This window comes from Momordica charantia (assembly GCF_013281855.1).
Source record: "Momordica charantia cultivar OHB3-1 chromosome 2 unlocalized genomic scaffold, Mcharantia_2.0 BLBB01000002.1, whole genome shotgun sequence".
Taxonomy (NCBI): domain Eukaryota; kingdom Viridiplantae; phylum Streptophyta; class Magnoliopsida; order Cucurbitales; family Cucurbitaceae; genus Momordica; species Momordica charantia.
The window spans coordinates 12,310,407-12,320,831 of NW_028275160.1; the positions used below are offsets into that span (position 1 = coordinate 12,310,407).

The 10,425-nt window shown below is 32.6% G+C and overlaps 1 pseudogene; it reads left to right on the forward strand.

Annotated features, from left to right (window-relative positions):
- The first annotated feature begins 2,820 nt into the window (after positions 1 to 2,820).
- Positions 2,821 to 10,061, forward strand: LOC148212827 (uncharacterized; annotated as a pseudogene).
- Positions 10,062 to 10,425: the final 364 nt, after the last annotated feature.

The window sequence follows — 10,425 nt, forward strand, 5'->3', positions numbered from 1 at the left end:
TTGTAATCATGGATCATGAACAAATCCCTAAATGCTTTTTTATTCTGTCGCCCAGGTATGTTTTAGAGATAATGATGTGATAGACCTGTTTAAAGAAGATGAATATAAGGAAAAAGATATATTGTTATTTTTCATTCAATAAGGGAACAATTGCATAAAGCACAAATGCTTAGACGACCTTACAGAACTTGTACACTTAAAGCTCATGATTATATGGTTAAAAATTATGCTTTGATTGTTTAGAATAAAAAAAATATGCAATTATAACATTTTGTGAAGAGTTAAAAACCACAACTAATTTAAAAGCTTCTAGGTATTTGATTGTCATAGAAAAAGTTGTTATATATGTGCTCACCATTTCAGATAATGAGAGAAATTGCTAGGTAGAAGAAAGATTCCAACATTCCGGTTAGACAATCTCTCGATATATTAACCGTAGAATTTATCAATTATTTAAATTGATGTATATCTAAAATTGAATTTTAGATTTGAATTTTGGGAGCAATTAAGTTGGTGCCCCTCCCCCCTCAAATCTCCCCCTCTCTCTATATCATAGCGTGTGATATGTGGTGGTAGTATGAACGTGTAATTCTGAAAAATCAAAAGAAAAAGAAGACAGAGATTGGTTGAGAGAACTTCTGCCTTATAAAACACATAGAAGATTTCTAGTATCAAATTATTCTATATGCATCATCAGTCGAAGGATTCAGGCTGTGAAACGTGCGATTTTTCAAGTTCATGATTAATCTCTGATCGCTACTTGGTTTTCGTAGATTCTGTTGCATGCTACAAGAGGATTCCTATGAAAAAACCTAACATTGGTATCATAGCCAAGTTTACTTCTTGTAAATTTATGAAACGTATGAATCCTATAGATTGTCATGTGTAAAAAACATGTTTTTCAATTTGGTTAGATCATGTTTCTTTTCTTTTATCTTTTATTATTTTTTTTACATGTGCAATTGGATACTGGACTGCGGAATTTCGTGTATATTTCTTGGAGTTTTTTAGAAAGCATGCAGTAGTGTTCTTTGCTAATTAAGTCTATGTTAAATGATCAATTAATTGTATGTATATATATATATGTATATGTATATATATATATATATTTGCATATTCATAAAGCAAGTTTGAAGAGTTTTCCAATGATATATGATATACAATTTTTGGCTTAGAATTGAATTAGTTGTGATTTTTTAAAAAGTTTCATGAAGAACTGGAATTCATGCTTCTGTTCGTAGTGCTATGCTGTTCATTTTTTTCCTCGATAAAAGAAAATTTGCAGTTTTTTCGTGTTCGTCTAGTCCGTTTGGTTCACGAATGGATCAGTTTGGTTCGATATGGTTAACCCGATTCGGTCAGATCTAGAATATAGTTCGGTTTGGTCCGGTTAGACCAATTCGGGTTGATTCAACTAATTTGGTTCACTATGGTTCGATGGTCCGTTCCATCCGATCCGGTTCAATTAGGTCTATTCCAGTTCATGGTTGTCTGGTATGGTTTTGTTCTAAATAGACAAAATAAAAAGAAATTTATTGCACTTTAAAGGAATTAATCTGTAGCCCTCTTGTAGTCCCTAACCACATTTCCAAAATCCCTTATTGTTTTTCAATTGTTCTGTTTTAATACTTAAACATATTTTGTTTTTATTTCTATTTTTTTTTTTGTGATTTTGTCTTAATTAATCTTAGTGTGTCACAATCACCTTCATGATTTTTTTTTTTTGTATTTGTTATAGAAAATATGGCAAGGATGATAAAGACACCAAACGTCCCTAAGACAAAAGTTAAGAGGGCTATAGTGAATAAGATGATAGAATACTTATCCCTTATAAATTTTAAATTGGGTCATAAATTGGATTTAATATACTTAGTCCTTAGACCACTCTTATTATCCAAATTAATAATAAGCTACAAATGATTATTTGGAAATGAGGTTTGCTGCTAGATGATCAAAGACTGGGTGTCTTAAGATCACTCTTATCTCTCCAGTGCCTTAAGACCTTCTTAGATAATGTCTGGAGTCGGCATAGTGGAGATGACCTTTATGAAATAGTGACCAAAGCCTTTGTGTATGAGCTCGGGATACGAGCGGCTTTGGAAAGGCATAAGGCCTCGTCAATGGAGAAAGGATATATCTTAACCAAAACAAATGTAGAGTGGTTGTTTGTAACCACAAAATTCCAGCAGTTCTTTATGAACATTTTAAAAATTCCTTTTCCTATTCGTTTGATGAAATTGTAAATGTGTTCATGTACATGTTGCGTGTATATATTTTTGTTGATATATATACTAAATGATGAATTCTACCCATTTTCAAGTTTTTACTATGGGCATTTAAATGATGGTTGTATTTCATTATTCTCTTATACTTTTTTGTAAAATATTTGTTTATTTTACAATGTGATAAGTTTGTCGATAATTATTTTGCTTAATCATTGACGATGATTTGAAAACTCAATGAAATTTCAACTCGATGTTGAATAAAATAATTATGACAAATTTTATTTGAAAATTGTAAAATAATAAGGGGTAGTGTGTTATACATGTGAATTGATATATGTGCTAATATGACATGTAGACTTTGAAATATGATACCTACTTCGAAAAATATAATTGCTGAATTGAACAAAGGGGAGAAGCGTAATAGAGATAATTATGAGATCTAGGAAATGTCCAGTATGTGTTGGAACAACAAGAGGCTCTAGAAATGTTAAGTAGTGTGTTGATTGAGCCTGTAGAGGGCATCACTATTCAATATATGGGGACAGTTATGAAGCCAAGGAGAAATTAACTCGCTCACATTACGTTGTTGAGCAACATGGACAATGATGTCATGCGTAAGTTTCGCTCTTATGACCTTGCCAAGGACATGCGAGATGCGTTGAAGTTGAAATTTGGTGGAACTTCTATCATCAACGTTAGTCAACTTATCTTCAAGCTTGATATTATTACAAATAGTGAGCTGAAAGAAGCTGGTCATATCCTAACTGATCTCTTTCCCATGACGGAGAGCACACATCTTACCCATAATAAGGGAATTAAAACTCTTAATGATGTTACGTGTCATCTTGAACTGTAAGAAGACCTTATGGAGGCAACGAGACCTAACAACATTGAAGCCCATGTGGCTGGCCTTAGTTTCTATGGGGCACAAGCATAAACATGAAAAACTTTTTAAGGGAAAGGAGATCATAGAATTAGGAAATGCAAGCAAGGCCAAAATGACAAGAGTAAAGGGAAATATACCAAGGTCGTTCTTCCTAAATATACAAGAAAGAAAACATCAGGTGCTATAAATGTCACCGAAAGGGTCATTATGCTCGTGAGTGTACTGAACCCAAGAAGGTACAAACTTTCAAAACATTTAAGATTTGTTATTTCACTTTTGAAAGTTGTGTTTCCAACTCTATTTTATTGACTGACTCTCATCATTTGTGGACTGTAGACTCAAGAGCAGCTGATCACGTAGTTAAAGATCGTGGAGTGTATGTGAATTCCATCAGGACCCAGGTGGTTGTATGTGAGAAACAATGCACGAGTGCCTGTGAAGGATATTGGTTCCTGCAAGTTGAACATGCGGAATGGACGCACTCTATTTCTGCATGATGTGTTGTATACACCTGGTATTCGGCAAAATTTTCTTTCTATTACTGTCATTCTCAAACTGGGTTACACTTTTACTATGATTGAAAACTGTTAACTTTGTCCTTGAAAAATATACTTTATGGTTATGACTTTATTTTTAATGGTTTACTATATTGGGTGTTGGTGATACAATATCTTATATGCTAAGTTTTTCCATTATAACATCACATGTTGATGCAAATGTTGACATGACTATGTGGAATGCTAGATTAGGTCATATAGGTCAACACAGAATGACTAGATTAACTAAGGAAAATTAATTAGGTCAATTTGACAAAATAAAATTACCTTTATATGATAGCTGTCTAGTGGGAAAAATGACAAAGAAATCATTTGGTAAAGGAAATAAGGTTGAAAATCCATTGCAATTAATTCATTTTGATATTTGTGGACCCATGAGTATAAAGGAAGTGAATATTTTATCACTTTCACAGATGATTTCACCTGGTCATGTTTATTTGATTTCCCATAAGTCTAAAACATTAGAATGTTTGAGAAAATTTATAAACATGATGGAAAATCAATTAGATAAAAAGGTAAAGGCCTTAAGAACAGACCAATGACGTGAATATCTATCTAATCAGTTTGGGTAGGTATGTGACGAAAATAGTATAGTAAGGTAGCTAACTACTCCTCGAACACCATAACATAATAGTGTACTTAAAAGAAGAAATAAAAATAATTAAAGGAAAAAATAAAATTCTTCTTTAAATGGTCAGGTCACTGATGGCACAAGCGAAGCTGTCAATCACCTTTTTGGGGTGATGCTCTATTGACTGCTACTTATATCTTTAATCATGTGCCTTCAAAATCTGTTGTTTCCATACCTTATGAGTTATGGACTGGTAGAATCCTTACCTTAATTATCTAAGAACATAGGGATGTGTTGCCTATGTACATGAGTCATCACATCAACATGGAAAATTAGGTCTATGAGGTAAAAATAGTATATTTATAAGATCTTAGAACACTCAAAAAGGTATGTGTTCGTTAGTGAACAAGAAAGTGGGAGTGTGACTAAATTTGAATCACGATATGCTACTTTCTTAGAGAATAATTTCACAAAGAGAGGTAAGATTAGTGATGAGATGTCCCTATTTGAAAATTATAATCTAAATAATTTGCTTTCATCAAATCAATCATGAGCTAGTCTCAGTACTGTACTAACAGTATCTCATCCAAGTGCGAGATATCTAAACACTACATATGATTTGGACGAACCACAAACAACTCGTGACTTAATTGATTACACCCAATGATGATGAAGAGCCGAGAAGTTTTCAGGAAGCTCTTCGATGTCCCAAATAGAAGAAGAAATTGAGTCAATGAAAGTTAATAAGTTTTTTGGAATTAGTTGATCTCCCAAAAGGACGCAAAACAATTGGTAACAAGTGGATTCTTAAGATTAAGCGCAAGGCCGACGATTCTATTGAAAGATATAAAACTCGACTTGTAGCAAAAGAAGAACAGGAGAGAATAGACTATGATGAGACTTTCTGGCCTATTGCAATGTTTACCTTTATAAGACTCATTATAGTCATAGTCGCCAGTTTAGATTTAGAATTACATCAAATTAATGTAAAAACGACATTTCTAAATGGTGAATTGGAAGAAGAAATTTACATGTAGCAACCCATTGATTTTGTTACCGAAGGACAAGAAGATAAAATATGTAAATTAATAAGGTCAATTTATGGTTAAAACAATCTTCGAGATAGTGGTATATCAGGTTCCACTAAGTAATCATCTCATATGATTGAAGATGATCATTGTGTGTATATCAAAACAAACAAAGATAAGTTTGTGATTCTTTCACTATATATGGATGGTGTACTGTTGGCTGGAAAAGATAAGGAGTATGTGTTAGCCATTAGGGAATGATTGTTCTCAAACTTTCAAATGAAAATATATGGGTGAGGCAACTTATATACTTGGAGTTAAGATTGAAAGAGATCACTCCAAAAATATGTTAGCCTCACAAGGTCAATACATCTAAAAACTCCTTGAAAGATTTAATATGTAAGACTGCAAACCCATTTATACTTCTATCGCAAAAGAAAAATTTGAGTCGAAGAATGTGTTCCACGACTCATGAGGAAATAAAGCTCACGAGAAAAGTTCCTTACCAAAGTGCTATTGGAAGTCTCATGTATGTCATGATGTGTACGAGACCAGATATCTGCTTTGCCGTTGACATGGTAAGCAAATACCAGTCAAACCCTGGGCAACCCCATTGGAAGTGATAACTCTCCAAAAGAGAGTTCTTTTGGTAATTATTCGGATAAATCTGTACATAATTGTGAGGATCTTTGTCTAAATTGTTTATAAAAGTGCGGAATTGAGTAGACAAGTTAATTACCATGTTATAATTTCTTGTGTTGAAAAATTAATCAAATCTTGCTTATTTTTTCCTATTTTGGATTAATTGTGTAGAATCTAGAGAAGTTGATGACGAGCCGCACAATTAGGGGAGAAATGTCGGAGTGTTGGAAGGCTAGAGTATGTCATGCTGGAGCATCACTTTCTGCAGAAATTCCTGGGCAGTGCAGTGCAGTAATAAGTTTTACGCGGGATTTTTACTTATCTCTATACCACACACGTTTTATTGAATTTTGACCTAATTTTTAGAGGAGCTATAAAAGCAACAAGATGAGAGTTGTCTCATCATCAATCCCCAAGGGGAAAAGATCCCAAGAAGAGAAATTATTCTCAAAATGTGTTGAAAACAAGGAAAGATACCCCGATTTCAAGATCAAGCTGACGGGAAGAAGCTTGAGCCGTTGGTTTTCGTACTGAGCTGGTGCTTTCAGAGGATTCCCCAAAGCTTTTTCACTAAATGAGTTATTTCTCTCTTGTACCCATTGTATTTCTCCCCTCCTCCATGAACTAAACCCTATTTTCGGGGAAGATTCTATACTTTGGTATCTTAAAAGCATGGTGAATTATTCACTATGTTGCCGATGAAACAATTCAGAATTAGAAGGCTATTCGGATCTGATTGGGGAAGAGATATGGATGAAAGAAAATCGACCTCGGGATTGTCTTCTTACTCAATAAATAGACTTGTATAGCCTCGTCTACAATGGAAACTTAATTTGTGGCACTTTGAGCGACGGTGCAAGAAGCATTATGGCTTAAGAGATTCTTAAGTCATTTGGGATTTAAAGAAAGTACGCTTGACTCTGTATTGGTAAATTGTGATAGTCAGGCTGCATAGCTTACACAAAGGATCTCAAATATCACTCTAAAATAAAGCGTATAGATATCAAATACAATTTTGTTAGAGATATGATTACACAAAAGGAAGTGAATGCGCAATATATATCAACGAGCAATATGATTGCGGACCATTAATAGCAATATTAAATTTTTAGGATTGTGAAGGCCTTAACTTTGTATTTCTAAACAAATGGGATTGTGTATTGAACTATGGAATAAAGTTTTGTACTTTATTATGCGTACACACAACAAATGTGTAGTACATTTTATGAGAAGTATGTCGGACAATAGATTGGCTCTCTCACACGAGCAATCGTTTCTTTGTGTGTCAATTAGAAATGAGATAATTTTAAGCGATTTTATTGTTGTAGTAGTACAATAAAATATGAGAGCATGTGCTAGCTTAAAATGAGATATCGCCTTGAAAGGTTCATACATATGTCCTTTCTCAAGGCATTTCTTTAGACAAAGACTCTGCTTTTTCCTCTTTTCAGATGGTAAATATTTCTCAAAACATGGATTGTGAATCAAACTCATGTTTAAATTGAAATTGAGATACTGATGCAAGTTTTCCCCCCTTAAATCAGATAGATTCATATCTGAAAGATGTTGACAATAAGTTCTTTCAAAATTGACTATTTGTCCCTCTGTTAGAGGTGTTCCAAAAATGTCTGCAATCATGTAAATAGCTTGACGAATGAATGGATCAGATCAAATTGGAAAATGGAAAGATTTGTATAAGTTATACCTTTCGTCACCACTTTGTGGAAAATTGTTAGGTATGAATATGTTAGATACCTGTGACTCGATTGGTGAAATAGTATCTCTCTCCAAAAAAAACATTTTTTTTACTGCCGGACAAAGAAAATATTTTGTTGCGAATCAACGAGATATTGAGGAATTGTCCATACGTAAAATCATAATTATTGGATGAGATCATATTATGATCGAAAGTATTCACCTTAAACTATCTTTGAATGCCAAATGAAAGTTTTGTTATCATTAGTTGATAAAATATAAAGGTAGAGTTATAGACTTAAGTTAGATATTGAGTATATCTTAACTATCATTTGTACAATATTTAATTGAGACATATGTTCTAACGAGAAAAAGTGCATGAAGGGTAGTAGAAGTTAATTGATCTCCACTTCTTTGTTGTGTGAGACTTGTGAGATTAAGAAATCTCAATAAGTACCCTTATGACCGTTTTTGACTAAAGTTTTGAAGTTCTACTGCAATGTTAGTTTTCTTAGGGAGGTTGCCAATGATCATGAGTGATTCGATCTAATGGGACCTACCTAGAAAGCAGTTGTTTGATAATGGAAATCTTATAGTAAAGGGAAGATCATGAGTGTCACGTAATAGTTATTCATAGGTCGACCAATTATATTTTTATAATATAATTGTGAATACAAACATATATAAAATTAATTTAAAAAGAGATCATGAGTTGTGATATATGTGACTAAATGACTTTAGGGCACTTCATACTGACTTTACTCAATTATTCAAGTTACTTTACCACTTAACAATTGTAATGTAACTTGCTCTCGAAATTAAAGTATAATAGTCACATGGACTATTTTCTTGTATGAATTTTTAGTGCTAGTGAACTGTAATGTGTTTTCTATTTTTTGAGACATGAAAGAATCACATAAGAAGATGAGACGTAGTGTTTTTTTTAATCCACCCATAATGAAAGTACATTATGTGCGAGTGAGAGATGTAGGATTTATCAATTATTTAAATTGATATAAATCAAAAATTCAAATTTATATTTGAATTTTGAATTGAGGGAGCGGTTAAGTAACTGCCCCCTCCCCCCTCAAATCTCTTTCTCTCTGTATCACAGTATGTGATACGTGGTGGCAATATAAGAGTGTAATTCTGAAAAATCCATAGAAAAAGAAGGCAGAGAGATTGGTTGAGAAAACTTATATCCTGTAAAACACAAAGAATATTTCTAGTCTCAAATTATTCTATACTGCATCATCAGTTGAAGGATTCAGCCTCTGAAACGTGAGATTTTTCCATTCGATATTAATCTCCAATCGCTACTTGGTTTTCCTTAAATTCCATTGCATGCTACAAAATGTTAGTATCCAATTTCTATGAAAACCCAACATTAACCATGTTCTGAAAGAAGTTTGCAAGCTTTGAACCAAGATTATTTGTCTTGTGGAACTTGACATTGTCCCTTCGAAAATTATGTTTAGATCCAAATACTACCTTTTTTAAGGTAATTTTCTTAACTAGTTATTATCTTTTAAGTAAATTATTTCAATGAAAATTAGTTTAAAATACAAAATTTTTGTTGAATAGGATTGTGTTGGTACAATTGATGGAACTCACATTAGTGGATCCATAGCACAAGATAAGCTAATTTCATATCGTGGTAGAAAAAGAAACCCCATATGAAATATAGTGTGTGTTTGCTCGTTTGACATGCGATTTACACATATATCATATCTGGTTGAGAATGAACAACAAATGACTCTCGAATATTTTCTGAATGTATTATAGATCCTACAAATAAATTTCTAATGCCCACAGGAGGTACGCGTATATATGTATTTTAATAATAATTTTTATATATTATTATTGTTTTATTGATTAAAATATTTCTTATTGAACATATCAATATTATCTTATTAATTCAGGTTTATAGACTAATATGCCTGGATTTTTATCACCTTATTGTAAAGAAAGATATCATTTACATGATTTTAGAGATGATAGATACTAACCACAAGGTAATGAAGAGTTATTCAATTATCGATACTCATCACTTCGCAATCTGATAGAGGTAATGAAAGATAATGTGACTGAGGAAAACACTATTGCAGCTTTCAATGAGGCCATCCGAGATGACCGTCAAAATAGTACTTGGAGTTGAACCGCACACTTTGGATCAAGCCATTGCTACTACCCATAAATAGACAAATCTTAATGTCAAGCTTGGACTGAAGACTTTTAAGGGTTGCGAACTCTCAAACCCTAGCCAGAACACTACTTCTGCTCTGGTGTATTGAAGGCTCGATTTTTATTTTGAAGCAAATTCTTTCCTGTCCTATTAGCACTAAAAAATATATATCTATAGAATATTGTTTAATTCATAATTTTATCAAATTGCATGATAGCAATGATGAACTTTTTAACGAACATGCTCGAGACTTTATGATCATTGATAACTAAAACGACTTCATGATCATTGATAACTAAAACATGTAACATGGATGTGACCTTTCACATACCACTATTTAGATAAATATGAGTTGAAATTAACTTAGGCATATGACTTTGGTAATGAATTGAATTGCTGATGAACTTTGGATGACAACTCAAGTACGAGGTTGATTGTTATTCTTGCTACTTTTTTCTAATCTTATTTGAACATTTGTATATACTAGTACATTACCACGTGCAATACACATAACAAAAAAAAATTTATTCATTATAAAAATAATTTATTTAACTAAATTAGTATTTACTTTAAATTTATAGAAACGTTATAGTTACATTAAATATATTTTATTATTTACAATTAGTGGAAATGAAT